Raw genomic sequence first — 12,367 nt, 5'->3', positions numbered from 1 at the left:
TCCATCTTTTCACTAGTTAAGGGGGGTAAGAATTAGAGCAGTTGTTTTACTACAACCTTTTTTTGTGCAGTGGGGCGATCTCGGCTCACTGCAGCCTCGACTTCCTGGACTCAAGTGATTCTCCTGCCTCAGCCTCCTGAGTAGCTGAGATTACAGGCGTGCACCAGCACGCCCAGCTAATTTTTATATTTTTAGTAGAGAAGGGATTTCACCATGTTGCCCATGCTGGCTATAACCATTTTGAAAGAAGAAAAAGAGCAGCTGCCTTGAATCTACTCTACCAGTCTATAACACTTCAGTTTGAGAGATAAAATCAAATTAGTTACAACATATATTGTAAGTGAGAAATGAAATTCCTAACTTATCTCAAGAACCTCTATTAACAGTGTTTGTTGTTATTGTTGTTGTTGTTGTTATTGTTGTTTTTTTTAAGACGGAGTCTGGCTCTGTCACCCAAGCTGGAGTGCAGTGGTGTGATCTTGGCTCACTGCAACCTCCACATCCCCGGTTCAAGCAATTCACCTGCCTCAGCCTCCCGAGTAGCTGGAATTACAGGCATGCTCCACAACACCCAGCTAATTTTTTTATTTTTAATACAGACGGGATTTCGCCACGTTGGCCAGGCTGGTCTCGAACTCCTTGGCTCAAGTGATCCGCCTGCCTCGGCCTTCCAAAGTGCTGGGATTACAGGCTTGAGACAACGGGCCCAGCCTGTTAACACATCTAAACCAGATTGGGAGCCAGCCCAGTGGCAAAAATCAGGTTGTGTTGTCTTTCAACACACGTCCATTGTTCAGATATCTGAAGTAAGCATCGTTAAGTTAATTAAGAGGGGGACCAGCAGAACACAGAAACAGTAAATGTAAGTTAGTGAATGTTAGTTTAAGAATTGTGTCTATGTGTATTAATATGAAAAAGCACCGGCTGGGCGCAGTGACTCACACCTGTAATCCCAGCACTTTGGGAGGCCAAGGCTGGTGGATCGCCTGAGGTCGGGAGTTCGAGACCCGCCTGACCAACAAGGTGAAACCCCGTCTCTAGTAAAAATACAAAAATTAGCTGGGCGTGGTGGCAGGTGTCTGTAATCCCAGCTACTCGGGAGGCTGAGGCAGGAGAATTGCTTGAACCCTGAAGGCGGAGGTTGCAGTGAGCCGAGATCGCGCCAGTGCACTCCAGCCTGAGCAACAAGAGGGAAACTTTGTCTCACAAAAAAGAAAAAAAGAAAAGCACCAAGGTAAATATATATATTATATATATTATTATTTTATATATATATGAGAGGCAACTCCAACGGGAATGGCCAGTGTGGTGGCTCATGCCTGTAATCCCAGCGCTTTGGGAGGCTGATATGGGAGGACTGCTTGAGCCCAGAAGTTCAAGACCAGCCTCAATCTCACTAGTAGTTGGGACTACAAGTGCACACCACCACACAGAGTCAGAGTTTTGCCATGTTGCCCAGGCTGGTCTTTATAAGGGTTTGGCACATGAGGTAGATTGGATTATTATTCCCAGTTCTTCACTCCTTTACTTTTTTTTTTTTCTTCACTCCTTTATAGTAGGATGATACATCCATACCATTTGCCTTGTAACTTTGTAGAGCCTCTCCTTGCAGACACTGATATTAGGCTTGGTCATGTGACTTGCTTTAGCCAATGGACTGTTAACTGAATATGATTGGTTTAGACTGCCTTCTTGCACTCCTGCTTTTAGTCATAAGAGGAACATACCTGAGTCCAAAGAGGATAAAAGATACATGGAGCAGATCTGAACCTAAAATGCAGTGTGAAGCCAAGTCCAGCCAACCTGCAACCTAAAGTTGAGCTGCCCCATGGACCTCTGAACAAGAAAAATGTTTGTTCTTATAAACCACTGAAATTCTGGAGTTGCTATGCAGTATTATTTCAGGAGAAAACCGACTAGTACACTAGACCAATGCTGTCCAACAGAACTTTGTACATTGGAAATGTGCAAATTGATGGAGATGATCTAGTATCTGTTGTGTCTAACACAGTGGCCAGTAACCACATGTGGCCGTTGAGCACTTGAAATGTGAGTAGTGTAACTGAAGAACTGAATTTTTTAAATGTTCTTAATTTTAATTTTTCTTTCTTTTTTTTTTTTTTTCTGATGTTGTTTTGCTCTTGTCACCCAGGCTGGAGTGACGTGGCACAATCTCGGCTCACTGTAACCTCCGCCTCCCAGGTTCAAGCGATTCTTCTGCCTCAGCCTCCCAAGTAGCTGGGATTACAGGCATGCACCACCACACCCCGGTAATTTTTGTATTTTCATTAGAGACAGGGTTGCACCATGTTGGCCAGGCTGGTTGTGAATTCCTGACCTCAAGTGATCTGCCCACCTCGGCCTCCTAAAATGCTGGGATTGCAGGTGTGAGCCATTGCACCCAGCCTTAATTTTAGTTTAAATTTAAATAGTCATGTAGCTAGTGGCTACTCTATTGCACACTGTAGCACTAGACAAAATCTAGGGCTGTAATGATTTACCCATGGAAATGACTAGAAAAAAATACATTAGGCTGGGTGCAGCAGTTCACACCTGTAATCCCAGCACTTTAGGAGGCCGAGGGGCATATCACTTGAGATCAGGAGTTCCAGACCAGCCTGGCCAACATGGCGAAAGCCTGTCTTTACTAAAAATGCAAAAAATTAGCTGAGCGTGGTGGTGCACACCTTTAGTCCCAGCTACTCAGGAGGCTGAGGCACAAGAATCACTTGAACCTGGAAGGTGGAGGTTGCAGTGAGCTGAGATTGTGCCACTGCACTCCAGCCTGGGCAACAGAGCAAGACTCTGTCTCAAAAAAAAAAAAACGCTTTAGAAGCCTACTGTATTATTTTCCTAGCTGCTGTAACATGGTACCACAAACTAGGATGAATTGAAACAAGAGAAATTTATTTTCTTACACTTCTGGAGGCAGAAGGCTAAAAATTAAGGTGTCGGCATGGCCATGCTCTTCTTGAAGGCTCCAGGGTAGTATTTGTTCCATGGCTTTCTCTTAGCTTCCTGGTGCTGTCAGCTATGATGGTTGGTTTTATGTCAGCCTTTCTGGCTGCCCAGATATTTGGTCAAACATTTTTCTGGGTGTTTTCTATGGAGTGCTTTAAGATGAGATGAACATTTCAATCAGTAGACTGAGTAAAGCAGATTTCCCTTCCTAATGTGCGTGGGCCTCATCCAATCAGTTCAATGGAACAAAGAGGCTGACTCTCCCTGCCTGAATGGCTTTAGACTGGGACATCAGCTTTTTTCCTTTTTTTTTTTTGAGACAAAGCTTCACTCTTGTTGCCCAGGCTGAAGTGCAATGACACGATCTCAGCTCACCGAAACCTCTACCTCCCGGGTTCAAGCAATTCTCCTGCCTCAGCCTCCCGAGTAGCTGGGGTTATAGGCATGTGCCACCATGCCCTGATAATTTTGTATTTTTAGTAGAGACAGGGTTTCTCCATGTTGGTCAGACTAGTCTTGAACTCCCGACCTCAGGTGATCCACCCACTTTGGCCTCCCAAAGTGCTGGAATTACAGGCATGAGCCGCCGCCCAGCCTTTCCTGCCTTTAGACTTGAACTGAAACATAGACTCTTCCTTGGTCTCAAGACTGCTGACCTTCAGACTGGAGCTACACTACGAAGGCCAGTTCTCAGGCCTTCAGACTTGGACTCTGATATGGTTTGGCTCTGTGTCCCCACCGAGATCTCATGTTGAATTATAATTCCCAGTGTTGGAGGTGGGGACTGGTGGGAGGTGATTGGATCATGGGGTGGTTTCTAATGGTTTAGCACCATGGCCCTGGCTGGTCTCGTGGTAGAGTTCTCACATGATCTGGTTGTTTCCCCCTTCGCTTGCTCTCCTGCTCCACCATGTGAGGATGGTACTTGCTTCCCCTTTGCCTTCCACCATGATTGTAAGTTTTCTGAGGCCTCCCCAGAAGTGAAGCTTGTATAACCCTCAGAACCATGAGCCAATAAATCTCTTTTCTTTGTAAGTTAGCCAGTCTCAGGAAGTTCTTTATAGCAGTGCGAGAACGGACTAATACAGACTCAGACTAGAACTAAACCATTGGCTCTCCCGGGCCTCCAGCTTTCCAACTCAACCTGCAGATCTTAGAACTTGCTTACCTCTGTAACTGAGTAACCCAATTCCATGTAATGTGTGTAAGTGTGTATACATATATAATATTAGTTCTCTTTCTCTGGGGAATCCTGACGAACACACCTGCAATCCTCAGTGATGAACACACCTGCAATCCTCAGCATTGCTTGGCCTCTCCAGTCTCTGATGCCGTCATCATGTGGTGCTCCCCTTGGGTGTATCTGTCTCTTTTCCTCTTCTTTTTTTTTTTTTTTTTTTTTTTGAGATGGAGTCTTGCTCTGTTGCCCAGGCTGAAATGCAGTGGCGCCATCTTGGCTCACTGTAACCTCTGCCTCCCAAGTAGCTGGGATTACAAGCACGCACCACCACGCCCAGCTAATTTTCTGCATTTTTAGAGAGACGGGGTTTCACCATATTGGCCAGGCGGGTCTCGAACTCCTGACCTCGTGATCTGCCTGCCTTGACCTCCCACAGTTTTGGGATTACAGGTGTGAGCCACCTCGCCCAGCCTACTTTTCCTCTTCTTCTAAGAGCAGCAGTCATATTGGATTAGGGCCCCACCCTACTTCAGTATGATCTTCACTGATTACATCTGTACTGTGTATCTGCAACAACTATATTTCTAAATGAGGGCACATTCACAGGTGTAGTGAATCAGAACCCACGTTAAATACACCTTCTATTTGGCTGAAGTTATGGCCATGTTGGCTCCTGTCCTAAGTAACACACACACACACAGGTGATCATATGATGTATATAGTCTTGTTCCTTAGAGATCCTTCATGACAGGACCCAGACTGTAAAACCATCAGAAAACTCTTCCAAGGAAACCATGTGCCATGCATTCTGCCTGCAGCTTGGTGGGGAGGATGTGATGAGAACAGGTATCAAATTAGGTTGTTGAACCTTAATTCATAATGGCTGACCAAGGCCTTGTGCTGAGCTTGGTTTAGGGCTTGTTGGGCCAACTGCCTGGGAAAGAGAAAGGGTATCCATGTAACTGAGGAGACGGGTGGCAGACTAGGACTGGGGGCAGGTGATTTAGCACAGGGTCTCCAACTTCATCCCAGATCCTACTAACCTACTGGTTGGCATCATCAGACATCGGGCAGGCTGTGGCCTTTTAGTAGCCTGTACCTTTGCATGTATGTATTGTTGATGCAGACTGAGATGCTCTGCCCTACATCATTTGCCTCTAGAATCTTCATTAAGGGCCAGGTCAGATATCACTGTGGTCTTCCTTCCCTGGGGAATAGAGCAGAGTGTCCCATAAGGTGCTTACCATGCGACCGGTTCCCTTTATCACAGGTGATGAGAGCCTTGGTTGGTGAGAATCTGTTAGGTAAGTTAGTGCTATGTCCTCCTCTAAGCCCTCAGGATAAGTAGAAGGAGCTGGGGGCAGGGGACTGACAGTTCACACCTCAATAAGGGGATATTTAAAAAGGCAAAACCCTACAAGAACAGGAGAATCGGAGAGAGAGATTTCAAGAACTGGAAAGTATACTTGCAAGTGGTATCTAGTTTAGCAAACCCAGAAAACCTGATTTCCCAGCTGCTCTGGGAAAAGCTGAACACTAATCTGTTTCACACTGTACAATGTTCAAAAGTCTCAGGAATTAGTGGCACAAGGTTCTTCTGGAAGAGAGAGTTAAAGTGGAATGACCAAAATAAGGAAAACTTGTTAAAACTGTTTTACAAAGGAGCCTGCCTAGTCTACAGGTGCTCTTCTTTCTAACTGCCTCCAGAATTCCCCCAAAAGACTGGAGGTTTGACTCTTTGCAAAGAGTAAAACAAATAGTCTCTAAACAAGATATCAACTGAGAACAAAATGATTAAGTCAATATACATAATGAATGCTAAGATCCCAGTCTCTTCTCCCACTTCGTTCCTGATACTATGTACCCAAGCTTTTATCCTTCAGCAAAAGAATGGAAGAATCTTCCCTGAGATTCTTATCCAACCCAAGAGGAAAACTCTAAGTGAATTGGTCTTGGATGTTCTCCCTTCAAACAGCCCATCCAGATCATTTTACGATGAAACTCACAGTCAGTAGGACTCTCCCATGGACTCTGCACCTCCAATCAGCCTCTACTAGCCCAATCAGCCTGTGCTACCCCAGTCTTTAAAATGAGGAATGCTTCTAACATGAAAGCCAGGGATTAAAGCATACAAAAAGGGAAGAAAACCAGGAGGCAATAGAGACTATGTGAAAAATAGAAACCTTAAAATACTCATTATTACTACAATATCTTCAAAGAGATAGGAGAAGATATTGTATCCACGAAACAAGAAAAGTTTGCTATAGAACAGGGAGGTTAAGAGAACCAAAGAAAGGTTTCGGGGGGTTGGGATGAGGGACAAGATAGCAGAAATGAAAAACTTAATAGATGAAAGATAAAGTTGAGAAAATCTCCAATAAAGTATGTGTGTGTAGAGAAAGAGGGAAAGAGAGGAAAGAAAAATAAGAAATTTAGAGGAGCAGTTCTGATCTACAAATAATAGAAGTTCCAAAAGACAGAACAGAAAACATACAGAGGGCCATCCCAATTCAAGGCGACTTCCTAGAATTGAAGCACTTGAGTTGCTGTATTGGGAAGGAGCCACAGTGAAAGGAAACACAGATCTACATGAACACACATCATGAAATTTCAGTTCCCTGGAAACAGAGAACATCCAGTAGTTTCCAAAGAGAAAGAAAATGTTTGCATACAAAAGAACAAAGATCAATTTCAAACTTCTCCTTGGCAACATCGAAAACTAGAAAACAAATGGAAAGTGCTTTCAAGTCTAAAGAAAAATGGTTTCCAAACTAGAATTCAGCCAAACCCTCAATCAAGAACTGGGGTAGAATAAAGACATTTAAAGATATTCAAGGCCTCAAAAATGTACCTTCCATAACTTCCCTTATATTCCAGAAGCTATTGTGGAATCTGCTTCAAAACAAGGGAGTAAACCAAGAAAGAGGAATCACGTGAGACAGGAGACAGGAGCTGCAACATACAAGTGAAGTAAGAGAACCCTGAGGTGACTGAAAAGCCGGATCCCAGGAGGACAGCTGTGCTACAGGCACATGGGGTGCTGGCCAGGTTGGAGTGGGTCTGCTTTGGGAGAGACTTCTTCAGGAAAGGGAAACTGATACCATGTTTTGTGTGAATGAAACAATTGAAGGGTGTTTAGACAATTGGAGGAGAGTTTGGGGTTCAGTTATTAAAAAGTATTTGAGGCTGGGAGCAGTGGCTCACGCCTGGAGGCCAAGGATCACTTGAGCCCAGGAGTTTGACGCCAGCCAGGGCAACATGGCAAGACCCTGTCTCTACAAGAAATCAAAACAGTTGGCCAGGTGCAGTGGTTCACGCCTGTAATCCCAGCACTTTGGGAGGCCAAGGCAGGAGGATTGCTTGAGCCCAGGAGCTTGAGACTAGGCTGGGCAGCATAGCGAGACCTCATCTATGGAAAAAATAAAAAATCATCTAAGCATAGTGGTGTGTGCCTGTGGTCCCACCTACTCAAGAGGCTGAGTTGGGAGGGTCACTTGAGCCTGGGATGTCAAGACTGTAGTGAGCTGTGATCTCCCCACTGCCCTCCAGCCTGGGCAACAGCTTGTCTCAAAAAAAAAAAAAAAATCAAAAAATTAACTGGGCATGGTGGTGCATGCATGCCTATGGTCCCAGCTACACAGGAAGCTGAGGTGGGAGGATCGCTTGAGCCCAAGAGGTTGAGGCTATAGTGAGCTATGATCACGCCACCGCAATCCAACCCTGGGAGACAAAGTGAGATTCTGTCTCCAAAAAAAAAAAAAAAAGGAATTTGAAACAAACAAAAAGGCAACTTCTTATACAGCAAAAAGTTGTACAGGAAAGGAAGTGTAATCATAGTTTATTACATGCCCCAGCTCTAATTAGTACACATATCATACAATGTAAATCTTGAGTACTAAGCTAAGTAAAATGATCATGTAACTATACTGGGAAACTGAAGGGGCAGGGATGTAGACTGGAGAAGAATTAGGAAAAGAACTAAAACCTCACCTTCCTGAGTGGGAGTCAATAATTAAGGTCCAAAATGAAAAATAAAGAAATTGCAATAAAAGCATTTTTTTGTGGGGGCAGGGGGTGGGGGAGGACAGAGTCTTGCTCTCTCGCCAAGGTTGGAGTACAGTGGTGAGATCTCAGCTCACTGCAACCTCCACCTCTCAGGTGAAGCAATTCTTATGCTTCAGCCTCTTGAGTAGCTGGGACTACAGGTGCCTGCCACCACGCCAAGCTAATTTTTTGTACTATTGGTAAAGACAGGGTTTCACCATGTTGGCCAGGCTGGTCTTGAACTCCTGACCTCAAGTGATCTGTTTGCCTCAGCCTCCCAAAGTGCTGAGATCACAGGCATGAGCCACCACACCTGGCCCAATATAAGCATGTTATTTGGAGATGTGGAGATAGATATTAAAAGGATCAAGTGCCGGGTGCGGTGGCTCACGTCTGTAATCGCAGCACTTTGGGAGGCCAAGGCAGGTGGATCACCTGAGGCCAGGAGTTCGAGACCAGCCTGACCAACATGGAGAATCCCATCTCTACTAAAAATACAAAATTAGCCAGGCGTGGTGGCACATGCCTGTAATCCCAGCTACTCGGGAGGCTGAGGCAGGAGAATCGCTTGAACCCAGGAGGTGGAGGTTGCCATGAGTCGAGATCTCGCCACTGGACTCCAGCCTGGGCAACAAGAGTGAAACTCAGTCTCAAAAAAAAAAAAAAAGGGATCAAGTGTAAGAATTGAAAGTAGCTGCCTCTGGGGAAGGAGAGAGTGGAGGAAGGGGCTACAGAGTGCTATTTTTGTTAACTTGTAGAATTCATTGATTCTTTAAATGTGTATATGTAATGCAAAAAATAAAACTTAAAATATTGAAGTATGGCCAGGTGCAGTGGCTGTAATCCCAGCAGTTTGGGAATCCAAGATAGGAGGATCACCTGAGGTCAGGAGTTCAAGATCAGCCTGGCCAGCATGGTGAAACCCCATCTCTATTAAAGTACAAAAATTAGCTGGGTGTTTTGGCACATGCCTGTAATCCCAGCTACTTGGGAGGCTGAGGCAGGAGAATAGCTTGGACCTGGGAGGTGGGGGCTGCAGTGAGCTGAGATTGTGCCACTGCACTCCAGCCTGGGTGACAGGGCAAGACTACGTCTCAAAAATAAAAAAAATAATAATAATAAAAAATAAAAAATTGAAGTATGGGCAAAGACATATTAAACAAAAGCAAACAAAAGGAAAAAAAGGCAAGTTAATTTGAATATCAGAGAAAGTATGTTAAACTCTCCTTGGTTGGGCATGGTGGCTCACGCCTGTAATCCCACGCTTTGGGAGGTTGAGGTGCAAGGATAGCCTGAGGTCAGGAGTTTAAGACCAGCCTGGGCAACATAGTGAGATCCCATTTCCACAAAAATAAAAATAAAAAAATGAATGAGGCATGGCAGTGCACACCTGCAGTCCTAGCCACTCAGGAGACTGAGGCAGGAGGATCACTTGAGTCCAGGAATTTGAGGCTGCAATGAGCTATGATCACACCACTGCATTCCACCCTGGGCAACAGAGTGAGACACTATCTCAAAAAAATTGTTTTTAATAAAAAATAAGTAAACTCTCCTACTATGTTTGTAAATTAGTCCATTTCGCTACATTCTATATTTGGAACCTGTGTTATTAAAAACACCAAGTTTAGAATAACCATCCTGGCATATTTTGTCATTTTTTGTTTGTTTGTTTTGAGAAGGAGTTTCACTCTTGTTGCCCAGGCTGGAGTGCAATGGCGCGATCTCGGCTCACTGCAACCTCCACCTCCCAGGTTCAAGTGATTCTTTTGCCTCAGCCTCCTGAGTAGCTGGGATTACAGGCATGCACCACCACGCCCTGCTAATTTTGTATTTTCAGTAGAGATGGGTTTTCTCTATGTTGGTCAGGCTGGTCTCGAACTCCCGAGCTTAGGTGATCCGCCCACCTCGGCCTCCCAAAGTACTGGGATTACAGGCGTGAGCCACTGTGCCCGGCCAGCAGCTTTCTTTTGATTAGTATTAGCCTGGCAAATGTTTCCATCTTTTAATTTTAATCTTTCTCCATCTTTTGTTTTAGATATATACCTTGCAAGTAGTGTATAGATGGACTTTCAAATTTCAATCTGAGAATCATGGTCTTCTGACTGGCTAGTTTAGTCCACTTATCTTTATTACTGAATCATTTATTTTTACTACCCTGTATTGACTAGAAGGGCCTTTATTTTGCTCCTTTTCTTTCATTTCCCTCTTTTTCCCTGACTTCTACATAGATCACGTTTTCTTTCTTTCTTTATCTTTCTTTCTTTTTCTCTCTTTCTCTCTCTCTCTCTCTTTCTTTCTCTCTCTTTCTCTCTTTCTTTCTTTCTTTTTTGAGACGGAGTCTTGCTCTGTCACCCAGACTGGAGTGCAGTGGCACGATCTCGGCTCACTGCAGCCTCTGCATCCCAGGTTCAAGTGATTCTTCTGCCTCAGCCTCCCAAGTAGCTGGAACAACCGGCAAGCGCCACCACACCTGGCTTTTTTTTTTTTTCTGAGACGGAGTCTCACTCTGTCACCCAGGCTAGAGTGCAGTGGCGCGATGCAAGCTCCACCTCCCACGTTCACGTCATTCTCCTGCCTCAGCCTCATGAGCAGCTGGGACTACAGGCACCTGCCACCACGCCCAGCTAATTTTTTGTATTTTTAGTAGAGATGGGGTTTCACCGTGTTAGCCAGGATGGTCTCGATCTCATGACCACGTGATCCGCCCGCCTCGGCCTCCCAAAGTGCTAGGATTACAGGCGTGAGCCACCATGCCCCACACCCGGCTAATTTTTGTATTTTTAGTAGAGACAGGATTTCACCATGTTGGCCAAGCTGGTCTCAAACTCCTGACCTCATGATCCGCCCACCTCGGCCTCCCAAAGTGCTTGGATTATAGGCATGAGCCACCGCACCCAGCCCCATGCAAGTTTTCTTTATTTGCTCTTTTCCTTCTACTAGGTTGGAAGTTACACATTCTCCATCCATTTGTTGTCGTTCTTGTCGTTGCGATGGTGGTGGTGTATGAGTAACAATCTTGCTCATCATTAAGCCTAAAGTTAATTGGTATTTCTCCCTATATTTGAATTAGAAAGCCATAGAAGATAAGACTTCAATCATTCCCTCCCATCTTAGAGGTTATTTACCAAAATTTTAGTTCCACCTTAGATCCCAAGAATTGATTATTGTTAATATTGTTTTCTATGGGCAGTACTTGCTCAGGCACAGATTTGCTTCCTACATAGTCCTTCCTTGTGGGTTAAGTTTCTTTCTTCCTGAAGTCTATCCTTTGATAGTTATTTCAATGAGAGGCTGTTGGTGGCAAACTCTCACCTCCCAGATGTCTCAGATGGATTAAGCTCCCATTATTGAGAGGTGCTTCCCTACCCATAAAGTTTCCTGAATTGACATTCTTCCTTTCCTTCCCCATCTCACTTCTCCACTGTGCTACTGGTACTTCCTGGTATCAGCTCCCATGTGAACTACTTCAGTCAAATAAGTCTGTTGCTGGGGGAATCTAACCCAAGGCAGCCTCCTTTCAGTCCTCATCTTTGTTCGTCAGCTTCCTCTCTCTTCAGCTTCTCTTGGTCTGCCTTACTTACTTGTATTCTTCAACTCTCCCGCTTTGAACACCTCTTCAGAGTAAGGGCTCCATGACAATTGTTTCCAAGTCTGATCTCACTCTTCTTTGAGAAGCTTCTAGGTGTGTTTCTTCTACTCCAAAATTTAGAAACAAAGAGTACCCACATGTATTAGTCCATTTCTGTTACTATAAAAGAATACCTGAGGCTGGGTAATTTATAAAGAAAAGAGATTTAATTGGCTTACAGTTTTTCAGGCTGTACAGGAAGCACAGTGCCAGCATCCACTTCTGATGGGGCCTCAGGAACCTTTCAATCATGGCAGAAGGCGAAGCGGGAGTAAATACATCACATGGTGAGGGCAAGAGCGAGGGATGCGGGGGAGGGGGGTGCCATGCTCTTTTAAACAAAACAGTCAGATCTCACATGAACTCAAAGTGAGAACTCACTTATCGCCAAAGGGATGGTGCTAAATCATTCATGAGGGATCCCTCCCCAAGATCCAATCACCTCTCACCAGGCCCCACCTCCAACATTGGGAATCACATTTCAACATGAGGTTTAGAGGGAACAAACATTCGAACTATATCATCACATCTCCATGCCTGCCCCAAATCAAGAT

This window comes from Pongo abelii, chromosome 21 (genome assembly GCF_028885655.2).
Source record: "Pongo abelii isolate AG06213 chromosome 21, NHGRI_mPonAbe1-v2.0_pri, whole genome shotgun sequence".
NCBI classification, from domain to species: Eukaryota; Metazoa; Chordata; class Mammalia; order Primates; family Hominidae; genus Pongo; species Pongo abelii.
The sequence above is the reverse complement of the archived record's forward strand: the minus strand, read 5'-3'. Positions refer to the sequence as shown.